This window comes from Acomys minous (genome assembly GCF_964271855.1).
Source record: "Acomys minous genome assembly, chromosome: 10".
NCBI classification, from domain to species: domain Eukaryota; kingdom Metazoa; phylum Chordata; class Mammalia; order Rodentia; family Muridae; genus Acomys; species Acomys minous.
The window spans coordinates 71,114,657-71,128,843 of NC_140491.1; the positions used below are offsets into that span (position 1 = coordinate 71,114,657).

The window sequence follows — 14,187 nt, forward strand, 5'->3', positions numbered from 1 at the left end:
GAGGAGCACAGAAGTTTTGTGGAACAGGAGAAGACTGTGGGGCCTGGGTCTGCAGCCTCTGCTCTCCTCAGTGAGTGCAGATGAGACAAGCCCACACAGTGGCCCCCTGGGGAGAGCTCAGGGAGAGCTCAGTACTCAGGCAAGCAGGGTGCTCACCATGACTTGGGGCCTGATCACCCTTTATGAAGAACTGGGCAAGAGGGGAAAGCAGACACCTGTAGACCAGCTCACTAGCCTGGGAGGAGCATCCTCAGGAAGGCTGGGGGCTATCTGTGGCTTCCAGTTGGCTTCTCTTGGCCTTCCAACTAGCACCATTAATACTGTCCTAAGACCAGAAGAAACAGGCAGAGAGGCACCACTTGGTGCTCTTCCAGACAGCTTTCTTCCAGGACTGTGCGAAGTACCCCCACTGTACCCCACTTCAAAGCCCCAAGTTAGAGAAGACTCATCTCCCAAGGCAGGGAAGACACTTGCTGTGGGTAGCACAGACTGTGGCACAGCTAGAACGGCACCCCAGCTCAGCCTACTCCAGAGCCTGAATCTGCTCAGCCACCTCACCCCATGGCTTCAGTGATGGTTAATCACGTCAGTCACCCTCCATTCGCACTCAGGGTAGGACAGGACTACATCTTCCCCATGCGCCTGTTGTCCGGTACAACATGTAGCCCATAGCAGGCAGCAGAGTGGACAGGGAACGCTCATCTGAAGAAAGTAGCACATCCTCTCCAAAACCAATGAGTGCCCACAATGGCAGTTAAGGAAGTACATTCTGTGAGCACCGCAAATCTAACCAACTTCCTCTTGCCCATGTCAAAGGCTGGGGCTGGAGAGATGGCTCAGCAATTAGGAGAACATGTTGCAAGCTGGGTGTGGTGGCACATGCCTTTAATCCCAGCACTCAGGGAGGCAGAGGCCGGGGGATCACTGTGAGTTCGAGGACAGCCAAGGCTACAGAGAGAAACCCAGTCTCAAAAAAAAAAAAAAAGTGTTGTTATTCCAGAGGACCAGAATTTGGTTTCCAGCACCCCCATGGCAGGACACAACCACCTGTAACTCCAGACCCAGGAGATCTGACACCCTCTTCTACACTCCACAGGCTCCTGCACATGCATAGTGCACAAAAACTCATGCAGGCACACATACAAATAAATAAATAAATACATAAATAAATCTTTTTTAAAATCTATAGGCTACCTAGTCCTCTCCCTCAGGCTCCAGCCTCCAGCCCAGCCACTGGCAAGATGAGGATGGCGGGGACAGAGGTACATGGCAGCAATATGACCAGCCCATCTTCAGGCCTATTTTCCTCCCAGCTCTGCCCACTCTAGACGCCCCAGGACAAGAGTTGCAACCACACCCAAATCTCATGGCTTGTTGGGGTCTTTGGATAAGCACTCGGGAATCTGAAGATTAGGGAAGAGTCCAGAGACTAGGCTGGCTTACAGGAAAACCATGGGCAACCACAGTTGGGACACAGGACTCATCTGGACAGAGGTCCAGCATGCCACTGCCGAAGAAGCCTGTTCTAGGCAGAGCCTGGGAACTCAGCAGCGAGCAGACTTTCTCTGAGCACAAAGAAACACAGGCACAATGCCACATACACAATAACTCAGTGCATGGGTGGATCAAGGTGTGCACATGATGACAGTGAAGAACTGAGTAGCTTTCACAAAGAAGGAAAGATGAATCCAGGCAGTGAAGCACACCTTTAATTCTGGCACTCCAGAGGCAGAGGCAGGTAGATCTCTGAGTTTGATGCCAGCCAGGGATACACGGAAAAACAGTGTCTCAAAAAACAAAACACAATTTTTTTTTAAAGGAGGAAACATAGACGCTGGGAAATCCCTCCCCACGTCACCCAGGATAAGTCATTATTCCCTGCTTCTGTGATGCTGATACTGCTCACCCCTACTGCTGGGCTCACCTCTCTGCTCTATAACCAGCGGCTGGAGTGTCTCTCTCCACACAGCCTGTGAACGTCTCAAAGGCCATGTCTATGTGCCTCACACTGTGTATGTCTCCACGCTCACTTTTAGCTGCCCAGTGAGCATCTGCTGGCAAGGAGCAGAATCTGCTTCCAGTTGTGAGGCACAGCCACCCACCCGCTCCAGGCATCTTCACGGCCTGCCTCTGCACTCTGATGTCCTCTCGTCTGCACAAACCCTGAGGCAGATCTGATTATCATCACCCATCTTACAGACAAGGAAACCATGATGCAGGACCAGAACATAAATTGCCCCATGTCATACAGCCAGTCAGTGCCAGGGCTAGACTTCAAATCACAGGCTAAAGAGAAACTCAAATCTCAATTCCAAAGAGCAAGTTTTCCCCCTTTCCTTTCTCTTTCGGTTCTGTGTCACAGCCAGATGCACAGAGTGCCCTTTAACCTACTGTTCACTGGGACCAAAGCCATTTCATCCCTCAAGAAGAAAAAGAGACATCTTCTGTTAGTCTTCCAAACAATGGCTGCTAGCCAGGAATGAGTAAGCACCATGGAGGTAAGGGCTAGCAACCCCTGCTCACAGGAGCAGAGGAATTCTATGTACCAGCTGGAGCACTCCCCGAGGCCGGAAACTTTTCCAAACTAGAGTAAACGAATGCATGGAGGGTGGGGGGTGTATAATCTGCTCCATGAGAAACAATATAGGATAAACAAAAAACCTGGTCACTGCAGCTGCCTCCAGGGAGAGGACTAGGAACTGACAGCTTGAGGCAAGACAAGACACTTCCCATCTGAGCCCCCTCCTTGCTTAAAACAATCCCTGTAATTTTTCTTTAAAACAGCTTTTTAAGCGGGGCATGGTAGCACACCCCTTTAATCCCAGCACTCAGGAGGCAGAGGCAGGTAGAACTTTTGTTTTTGTATTTTTGAGATGATTTCTCTGTATAGCCTTGCAGTCCTAGACTGCTTTGTAGACCAGGCTGGCTTCGAACTCATAGAGATATGCCCGTTTCTGCCTCTCTGAGTCCTGGGATTACAGGTGTGTGTCACCACCATGCCTGGCATTTAGACTTCTTGAGATAAAAATTTTAAAATATGGGCTGGAGAGATGGCTCAGCAGTTTAGAGCACTGGCTGCTCATCCAAAGTTCAATTCCCAGCAACCACATGGTGGCTCACAACCATCTATAATGAAATCTGATGTCCTCATCCATTTGATGCTCTCTTCTGCCATGGAGGCATATATGCAGTAGAATATATATATATATATATATATATATATATATATATATATATATATATATATATCTTTTTTAAAAGACTTTAAAATTTTTAAACATGATTTAAAAGAAATAACCCAATAAGAAAGATCATGTGAACAAACACTGCATGTGTGCAGTGAGACAGGATGTAGGGTACCTTCCTTTTCTCTCATTTTTTTTTTCTAGTCAATGTGTTTTGATTATATTCATCCCCAACTCCTCCCAGGTCCACCCTTCCCTACCCACCCAACTGTGTCCTCTTTGTTTGTTTGTTTGTTTTGGTTTTTCGAGACAGGGTTTCTCTATAGCCTTGGCTGTCCTGGACTCACTTTGTAGGGTAGGCTGGCCTCAAACTCCCAGCAATCCGCCTGCCTCTGCCTCCCAAGTGCTGGGATTAAAGGCATGTGCCACCACACTCAGCTGTCCTCTTTGTTTTTGTTTTAAATCCATCAAGTCCGATTTGTGCCACCCATATACCCTTGGTGTGAGGCATGCGGCTGGACCATGGAAACACACCAAGAACCATACTCGAAGAAAACTGACTCTCACCCTTCTAGCAGCTTCTCAGCCAGAGGTGGGGCTTCGTGGCCAGCTCCTCTTTCTAGCTGGGATTTGGTCTGCCTTAGGCTTGCACAGGGCTGTGCATGCTCTCCCAACTGCTGCCCTGCTCTGTCTGGAAAACACTGCGGCTTCAGCCATCCCCACCCATGGCTTTCATTGTCTTTCCATCTCCTCTTCCTCCTTAATGATCCTTGAGCTTTAGGAGGAGGGATGTAGTACAGATGTCCCATCTAGGGCTGAGCATTCCACTGTCTGTCTGTCTGTCTCTGTCTCTCTCTCTCTCTGTCTGCCTCCCCCCCCCCCCGCCGTCTGCCTGTCTGTCTGTCTGTCTCTCTCTCTCTCTCTCTCTCTCTCTCTCTCTCTCTCTCTATCTATCTTTTAAAGACTTAATTCACTTTATTTTTCTTGTATAAAAACCCCTATGTGATAGCCACAGCTGGAGCCTGGATCCTCTGAATAGAGACTCTACTGTGGCTTTTCACAAGATGATCAGAGAATTCCTGATAAGGAGACTTGGGGAGCACAGTCTCTTTCCAGAGGTCAGGTGTCAGGTAGCTGTAGTTCTTGGAGATGGCATCAACGGTGGCCTTATCTGCATCTTAACAATAAATGAAGTTCCCAACTTGGTTTCTCCATGTTCTATGATTCAAGTATGTGGCGTCTTCAGCAATAGGGTCTTAACATCGAGTTCTGAAGAGTAGCCAATAGCACTGGCTATAATGTTTGAGGGTTTAAGGAATCTGGTTGACCAGAAGAGGTAACTGATTTCTGAAACTGAACTTTCTGTTTGTTAGTCTGTGCTGTCCAGTGACACATCAGTGCTCTGTTATAAAGTAACCCTATTTTAACTTCATATAAACTCTTCCATATATGGTTTCTACACTAGTAGGTTTCCATAAGACGCTAGTATTTATCCCTCTTGTTATTTAACCTCTTCCTGTTTCACAGCTTTTGTCTTTCACGTTAAAGTTCACAAACTGCACTATGACATTGTGATATCATTTTCTTTGTTTGAGACCAGGTTTCACTATGTGGTCCTGAGGGCCTTGAAAGCACACGGATTTGCCTGCCTCTGCCTCCCGAATGCTGGGGTTAAAGGTGTCCGCTGCCACATGCAGCTGTGGCATTCTTGTGCAACAGACAAACACAGGCTAAAGGAACAACAGACTTGCAACCAGCGGCAACAGCCAGCCAGACCGCCTTCCTAGAGAATGCCCTTCCTCTGCTCCGGCAACAGAGAGTTGGTGACTCCTATCAAAGCCCAACAGGGGCTATATAACTCTGTTTTGTTTTCAGAAACAGGCCATTGTGAGCTACCTGAGGTGAGTGCTGGGAACCGAACTCGGGTCCTTTGGAAGAGCAGCAAATGTCCTAACCATGGAGGCAGCTGTTCAGCCCCTGGACAGATATTTTTAAAAGAACTAAAGTACATGCCACTGGCTTCCGCCTTCCTGCTTTTCTTAAAGATGTTAAGATTTTCAGCTTGCCAATCAGAAGCCAAAGTTAGCACTCCCAAGAATCACACTGTCCAGCACTCTCCCACTCACTCAAAAAACGTAGCTCTGGAGAGGGAAGGAGACTTGTTCAAGGTTACATAAGAAGCAAAGGCCTCAATTGCTGGTCCTCACATCCTTGCATGATGCCACATGCTGTTCTGAGTAACTGTCCCCTGGGCAGACAGGGGACGGCGCAGGAGAAGAAAGGTTCCAAAACTGGGTACCAAGGAACTGAAGTGCCTTCACATAGCCTATTGATTCTTCACAACAAATTTACAAGGTATTCAGACTTGTTCTTATTTTTTACAACTAAAGAAAGCAAAGCTCTGAGAAGGTAAAAAGCTAGTACTAGGTCACAGGGCAGAAGGAGGCCCCAGTCAATCAGCCTGCCCACCTAGTCAGAGCTGCAAGGGGTTTTGGAGGTAACCGTTTTCTATTAGGCAGTTTTCTCTCAGCTCTGAATGTTATCATGCCGATAACAAATTAAAAAGCCAATTATGGGGCAAGTGAAATGGCTCAGAGGCTAAAGGTGCCTACCACCAAGCCATATGGTAGAAGCAGAGAACAGACTCCCACAGTTATCCTCTGACACTTACACTGTTACATGCATAAATACACACACAAAATAAATGTAATAAAATATTTTTTAGCCAGGCTGTGGTGACACATGTCTTTAATCCCAGCAGGTGAATTTCTGAGTTCAAAGCCAATCTGGCATACAGACTGAGTCCCAGGCCAGCCAGAGTTATACAGAGAAACTCTGTCTCAAAAAAGCATACACACACACACACACACACACACACACACACACACACACACATTATATGATGAGAAGAAAAAAAAAACTATCCATCTCATTTTCTGATATTTGCTCTTATTGTCAACCACCAGGCTTGGGACTTCATTTTTACACACAGGACATAAGAAGAGCGCCATAACTAAGGACATAACTAAGAGACACTTACATAGTTTTGTCCAAGACAGGGAGAAATAATTCTCATGTACTGCTTCTAGACCTAACACCTGCCACACAATGCTCCGCCAACAAGAGCCTATCCCTGACACATCTCCATGATGTCACTGGATCACCATACCAATGGCAGCAAGCTACTAGCACCATGGTGTTTGGTCCCCAAAAGTCCCAGGCTCCTAAACTGAAGACAAATGCAAGCAAGCAAAGAAGCTTCTGCCACCTTGTCCTCTGTTCATATAACACAGGAACAAAGTATTTCAGGTTAGAGTGGCCAGTTGCTAGTAAGATAACACAAGATACCCAAAGGTCACATGCAGATAAAGGATATTTCTGGGGCACCGGGGGCCCTATCATCTCTCTCCCTTCTGTCTCCATAAACACCCAATCACTGGCCATTGTGTTCTTCATCCTCAAATCTTCCTTCTGGAATGTGTCAGGATCCAGTTGGACGGGAGTGGCTCCATGATAGGCCTAATCCATCAGCTTAGAGTCCTCACTGGGACTGGGGTCTAAAGGTCAGCCAACAATGCAACATGCTTTACTTTCCATTGACCATGGCTCCCCAGGTTGTAGTAGCCTTCTAAGACTTCACAGGGAATAAATACCAGAATCTAAAACACCACTAGTTTGGAGGAAAGAGTTCCCCAACACAAGCCTAATTCCAAACTCTCAACAAAGAGGCCTCATCTCATCTCTTGACAAGCAATTCCCCTGTAGCCCCCAGAAGGTCACAATTAGGCACCAGTATGGTCATTTTGCCAACAATAAAAAGGCAAAAATAAGTCCTAGGTGTCTGTCACTGAGTCAAAAAGCTGAGCTGCTCCGGTTCCGCCTCTTCGCCCTCACCACGCTGCTGCCGCTGCCATTACTACCTTTTTGAGACCAGCACCATGAAGATCTGCATGAGCATTTGCCACCCACCAGGAGTCAACAATTCGGAACCCTTCGGAGCATTGCACCAACTACTACTATTAAAGAGCACACATTCTCCAACAGCCAATCAGACAATGAAGCCAACCATCCGCAATCCAGCCCTGTTGAAACAGCAACAGGGGAGATTTAAAAAAAAAAAAAAAAGTAGTGCGTCCCACTTAGGTCTCCGAGTGGCACAGGGAATCAACCGGCCTATTAACCAGGGCAGCTGCGATCCTAGTGCGAATCAGCAAAGACACCGGCGGGCCAGGCTCGCCCCTCCAAAAGGCAACCGTGGATGCCTCCAGAGCCCACAGAGAAGCCAAAGCCCTAAGGCGGCGGAGAGGACAGCTTTCCCTTCTCCGGAATGGGTCCCACTCACCCTCGGTCTACTCCTCACTTGCTGCCGGTCTTCCGGACCTGCCAACGATCCTCAACCCCGCCCCCTCCCCGCCCCTACAGGGTTCTCCCCAGCCCGGACCGCTGCACCTGTGCTTTTCCCAACTCTCCTTGCAGCCCCTCCCACTGCCGCCCCAGGCCCCGCCCCTCACACCTGAGCCCTTTTCCCCACCGATAACCCACACACAGGTTCTCGTCCCTGTCCCTGACTGACCGCCCCAGGCCCCACGACTCGCGCCAAGGCTCCCGCCCCCAGTCCCCTCAAAGCCGCAGGTCCCGCCTCCCGCACCTGCGCCCTTTCTCCCGCCCCCCCCCAGCCCCCGCCATCCCCCTCCCCCGCCATTCGCGCCCCTGGGACCAGAGCCGACCATGGCCCCGCCCCCCAAGCCTAGGTCCCACCCTTGAGCCGAGGCCCCGCCCAGACCCCTCAGGCCTGGGGTCCCGCCCCCCCAGCACCTGCAGCGGCCCGCGCCCAGGGCCCCGCCCAGCCCCGCCCCTCCCCTCGCCGGCCTGCCCCGCCAGCCGCTCCTCTCACCGCTGCAGTCCGGGCTGGTCACCTTGACGCGGGCTGCAGTGGCTGCCGCCGCTTCCTCATGGCCCTGCGAGAGGCCCAGCGGCAGCGGCGACTTCGTTCCGAGGCCGGGGCCGGGCCAAGCTGGGCTGAGGATGGGCCGGGCGCAAGCTTGAAACGCAGGGCCGACAGGGGAGCCCAGCCGGTGCCCAGCCGCAGTAGGAACCGTCCACTCCCGGGCCTGAGCGGCAGGCAGCTCAGCCAATCGGCGGGCGGCACCATACGTGGATCCTCCAACTGGCTTGTCGTAGGGGCGGAGACACGCAAATGAACCGGCTGGCTGCGCCAGTGCGCAGCCGCTGCAGCCGCGGTCCCCCACCAGCCGAGGCCTGGGCTTCAGTCTGCAGACGCTCAGGCTTGCAGGGATGCTCCGCGGCTCTCACCGGGTTCAGCCGCCCGCCACGCCCACCCCTGCCTAGAAATAGCGAACACTCATTCTGCAGGCATCCTTCCAGGCCTCACCCAAACGTCCCCCTTAAATTCCTACCTAGAATTTATCGTTTTCAACACCAACACAAAAAAGGCTTTGTGAGCAAGACACATCACCTTAGTGCCCATTCTTCACAGACACGCTCAGATGATTCCTTCTATGATTCTAAATCCGTCAAGTTGATGATTACAATCCAGTAACATACTTCGAGGTACTTGGGACTGATCTGTGTATTTCGCAGCTGGTAAAAGTTAGGCCTGAGTTAGGTCTTGCCCAAGACCATGCCAAACGCAAAGCTGGGAGGGTGGGCCTGGAAGCTGTCTGCCTGCTCCTAGGGCCCTTTTAAGCTGGGCCAGGCATTTGCAGCAAGCAGAGGTAAGTCATCTGGCCTAAAGGCAGAGGAGGTAAGTTACAAAGACTGTGGGAGCCAGAGGGCAGCTGTAAAGGCCTGAAGGTGAGGAAACACAGTAAAATTCCGTTATGCCTACCAGAGAAAGGAGGTAGGATACTTCTGGGACCTGTAGGCAATATCATTGCATTGATAACTTTGTAATTTGTGCTGCTGTAGCATTAGCGTATGCACTACTATTCAAAAGAAGAGGGGGGGAATAATAAAGTCTGAAAAAACTAAACTTCTAAGCGTGGGCTGGGGGGATAGGGGATCTTTATGGCAAGCATCTGCTAATTTCATTAACAACACGGTAATGGTGCCTGGCATGGTGGAGCACACCCTTAATCCCAGCACTCAGGAGGCAGAAGCAGGGGGATCGCTGTGAGTTTGAGTCCAGTCTGGTCTAAAAAGTGAGTCCAGGACAGCCAAGGTTACACAGAGACACCCTGTTTAAAATAAATAAATAAATAAATAAATAAATAAATAAATAGAAACCACAGTAACGATTGAAGGTTAGTCTTACCTGTTTCTCTTAACTAGAACAAGAGATGCATAGTGTGAGGGTTCTTTTGGAAGATTCTGAATCCAGGGATGTGCAGGGTGAGAGGTGAGAGCAAAAGCTTGAGGAAGGTTGGGGAGATGGCTCTGATCATGAGAGCATCTGGTGGTAAAGTGTGAAGACCTGTTCAAGTGCTCAGAGCACACATAATGAAACGGGCGTGCTTGTGCAGACACCTGTAGCCCTAATGCTTAGCGTTTGGGGGATGTAGCAGGAGACTTGCTGTGGCTTGCTGTCTGCCAGGTGCAGTGAGAGACTCTATCTCAAGGGAACAGCACTGAGAGTGTAGAGAAGGACACTTGGCATTCTCCTCTGGCCTCTGCAAGTGCGTGAATGTGCATCACCTGCACACATGCACACCACACACAAAGCAAACACAATTATTGCTGGGCGTGGTGGCGCACACCTTTAATCCCAGCACTTGGGAGGCAGAGGCAGGCAGATCTCTGTGAGTTAGAGGCCAGCTTGGTCTACAGAGTTCTAGGATAGCCAGGGCTACACAAAGAAACCCTGTCTCAAAAAACAAAATAAATAGATAGATAGATAGATAGATAGATAGATAGATAGATACATACATACATACATACATACATACATACATACATACATACAATTATTATAATGTTTATAAATATTTATAAATTATTATAAAGCCTAGAGATGCTTGTTGAGTCCAAGCTCTGGTTGTACACCAACAACTAGCTATGTGTATACATGCAAGTTATCTTTACATGCTTGGGTTTCTTTTTAACTTATCTTTATTTTATGTGCATTCATGTTTTGCCTGCATGTGTGTCTGGGTGAGGGTATCATATCTCTTGGAACTGGAGTTACAGGCAGGTGTGAGCTGCCATAGATAGTGTATACTGCTCTGGCAGGGGACCCAGGTTCAGTTTCTAGCACTCATTTTAGGTGTCTCGCAACCAGGTATAATTCCAGCTACAGGTTCCTCTCCCACCTCTGGCCTCCACCTCCACAAGAACCTGCCCTTGAGTGCACATACCTAGACACACACTCACACACACTACTTTTTTTGTTTTGTTTTTCGAGACAGGGTTTCTCTGTGTAGCCTTGGCTGTCCTAGACTCACTTTGTAGACCTGGCTGGCCTCAAACTTGCAGTGATCTGTCTGCCTCTGCCTCCCAAATGTCAAAATAATTATTTATTTATTTATTTATTTATTATGTATACAGTGCTCTGCCTGCATGTACACCTGCAGGTCAGAAGAGGGCACCAGATCACATTATAGATGCTTGTGAGGCACCATGTGTTTGCTGGGAATTGAACTCAGGACCTCTGAAGAGCGGTCAGTGCTCTTAACCTCTGAGCCATCTCTCCAGAACACACAATTTATAAGGTAATTTGAAAATATTTTTTAAAGGATGAACATCTTAGCCCGGGCACAGTGGTGCCCACCTCTAATCCCGGCAAGTGGATCTGTGAGTCTGAGGGCAGCCTAGATTACAGAATGAGTTCTAGGACGGCTGAGACTGTACAGAGAAACCCTGTCTTATATTTCTAGTTGTGAGCCTAGCCTTTAACAGCTGAGCCATTTCTCCAGCCCAAGAAACCCTGTTTTGGTTGGGGGCAGATAGTATCTTTAAAACAACACTCTCTCCAGGCAGGCAGTTGGAAGGATGAGATGGAATATGTGAAAGAGGGCCTGGCACCTAACAGGACCTCAGTAAGCCTTAGCCACCATTAATGCACCTGTGGCTTTGGGCATGCGCAGACTGACCTTAAGCACGACATTTGCAATATACGCTTGCTAATGGCATCAGGTGGCTAGTCTGTCAGCTTGACAGACTAAGACTCACATACAGAAACCTCTGGGCCTATCTGCGAAAGATTTCCTAGTCTGGGAATAACTGAGGTGGGGAAACCCGTCCTGAGAGTGGGTGACTCAACAGGCTGGGCTCCAGGCTGAATAGAAGGGAGGAAGGAGGCTGACAGCAGCACTGTCACTCTCTGCTTCTCGACTGTGGACCCAGTGTGACCAGCTACGTCTTGTTCCTGTGGCTGCAACTTCCCTGCCATAATAGACTGAGCCTTTAAACCGTGGACCAAAATAAACCCTTCCTTTCCTGAGCTGTGTTTATCGGGTGTCTCGTTGAGGCAAGATAAGTAAATACAGCATCTATCATTAAGAAGAGAATTGGAGCTGTCTCTGGGCAGGCCCCTTCACGCAGCGTCCCCCTCAGTGCTGCTCCCAGGGCCACCTCCCGCTTTCTCTGATAGCAACTAGAGTTAAGTGCCAAACTAACTGGCTGGTAATGTTACACCTAGCCAAAGAGGTGGCGGGAACACATGCCACAGTTACTGGGAATAGCTAGTCTGTGCCGGCAGATACCAGAGGGTTACCCCCCACACACACACACCTCAGAACTAGATTCTCAGGCTGCTTCATCAAGAATGCACATAGGACTGGGTGAGCGGATTTGGAGATACTTCTCAGGGCATGGGATTCAACACGGTAATAAGGACCCCAGCAACTTTGGTAGTTCTCAGAGCGATGGGGAGCGTGATAGTCAGTTCTGAGGCAACGTCTACCATCTTTCTCATGCCCTGGCAGACAGCAGACATAGGCATGCTGCAATGAACATACGGACAGTATCTGTGGATCTGTCTGCTCAGGGAAAAAAAAAAAGATTTCTAACCCAAAAATGGACGACAGTTGTGGACATATGCAGAACATAAAAAAAAACTAAGTCAAGCAAAGTGTAAGTTCCCGGATGAGTTCAAAATGATGGTATGCAAGGCTGGAGAGACAGCTCGGTGGTTAAGAGCTCATGAAGAGGACTTGGCTTTGGCTCCCAGCCTCCACAAAGTGCCTCACAACCATCTGTAACTCCAATTCCAGGGGATCTGACTCCCTCTTCTGGCCTCCTGAGCACCAAGCACACACATGAACATACATATATGCAGTCAAAAGCATACACATTTTAAAAAATTTAATGACCAGGCGTGGTGGCACACGCTTTTAATCCCAGCACTCGGGAGGCAAAGGCAGGCAGATCGCTATGAGTTCAAGGCCAGGCTGGTCTACAAAGTGAGTCCAGGACAGCCAAGGCTACACAGAGAGAGCCTGTCTCGAAAAACTAAAAAAAAAAAATTTTAATGGTGGTCTGCCTTCTTGTCTCAGCTCTCAGCACTAAGTGCCCTTCTTCATTTGTTGCTGGTTTTTGCATCTTTGTGTTTTTCTGGTGACTTCACTGATTCAAGTGGTCACTAGGCATGCTTGCCCAACTAACTGCTTGCTTATACAAAACTTGCCCCCTGCAGCTGCTGAGCAAGATAAGAGAATGTGGGTTTTGACTTTAAAAGCCCCTTGCTTTAAATGCTTGGTGCTACAGGTGGGTCCCGAATACGAGAATGTAGTCTCAGCTGTCTGGAATAAACACATCCAATTAGCCATAGACTTTGTCTGAGTGGTCTTCTCTGGAGGGCTCCCTCAAATGCTGTCTATGTTTTCTAAGCATTGCAGGCTCTGAGGTACCTTACTGAGAAAGTAAATGTGTTAAAGGAAGCATACATAGTGCTATTGGTTGAGATAGATAGATAATTAATAGATGTGATTGATAGGTGGATAAATAATAGATGGTAGGTAGCTAAAATGTATGATAGATATTATAGGTAGACAATATGGAGATAGATATGATAGGCAGACAGACAGATATTGACAAAAGGGTCTTTTAAAAAAATAATAAAAATAAAATAAAATTATGCAAGGCATTGGTTGGCTGACAAGAGTGTTAAAACCAGACTCACAGGAACCTAATTCTATTTTTCTCTCTTAGAACAAACATTCAGTATATTTTTAGCTTCACAACAATAGGACATAACTACTACAAATAATGAAAAAGAACTACACTTCTCACTGGCAGATCATTAATTAGTAACCTTTCCAACAAGAAATGCTGGGAAATGTAGGTCTCAGGCTGACTTTTTTCCCCCCCTTTGGTTTTTTGAGGCAGGGTTTCTCTGTGTAGCCCTGACTGTCTTGGTACCAGGCTGGCCTCAAACTCGGAGATCCACCTGCCTCTGCTTCCTGAGTGCTGGGATTAAAGGCATGTGCCACCGTGCCTGGCTCAGACTGACTTTTAAGTCCTGCATTACTTGGGACAGTAAAAACGAACATGTCCCTGATGTGTCAGACAATCTGCCACAATAGGTGAAACTATTTGATGCTTTAGAAAAAAAACGGTTGCGCTGAAGTGTACTTGCGTGCACTGCATAAAGTTGACATGTTGATGTGTCGATATCAAGACTGTTCCTCAGTCACTCTCCACCTTACCTTTGGCGGCAGTTTGAATGTAACTGATCCCCATAGGCCCATAGGGAGTGGCACTATTAAGAGGTGCCACCTTGTTGGAGGAAGTGTATCACTGTGGAGGCAGGCTTTGAGGTCTCACATATACTCAAGCCACACCCAGTGGGGCAGTCTGTTTCTGCCTACAGATCAAGATGTAGAACTCTCAGCTCCTTCTCCAGCACATGTCTGCCTGCAGGCTGCCATGCTTCCTGCCATGATGATAATGGACTAAACTTTTGAACTGTAGGCCAGCCCCAATTAAATGTTCTCCTTTATTAGAGTTGCCGTGGTCATGGTGTCCCTTCATAGCAATAAACCCTAAGACACCTTCTGAGACAGGGTCTCTCATCCAACCAGGAACTCACCACAACAAGCTCCAC

The 14,187-nt window shown here is 48.5% G+C and overlaps 1 protein-coding gene across 8 annotated transcripts in view; it reads right to left on the bottom strand.

Moving 5' to 3' along the window:
• Positions 1-14,187, bottom strand: part of RALGPS1 (Ral GEF with PH domain and SH3 binding motif 1) — a 293,692-nt gene that overhangs the window by 235,801 nt on the left and 43,704 nt on the right. For 6 of the 8 annotated variants that reach the window (XM_084799386.1, XM_084799385.1, XM_084799384.1 and 3 more), the window contains exon 1: positions 8,080-8,282. The exons of 1 other annotated variant lie outside the window; for it this stretch is intronic. The gene's annotated coding sequence lies outside the window, so the exon portion shown is untranslated. Of the gene's footprint in view, positions 1-7,527; positions 7,579-8,079; positions 8,283-14,187 lie in introns of those variants that run through there. One more of the 8 variants, XM_084799383.1, reaches the window with a different exon arrangement.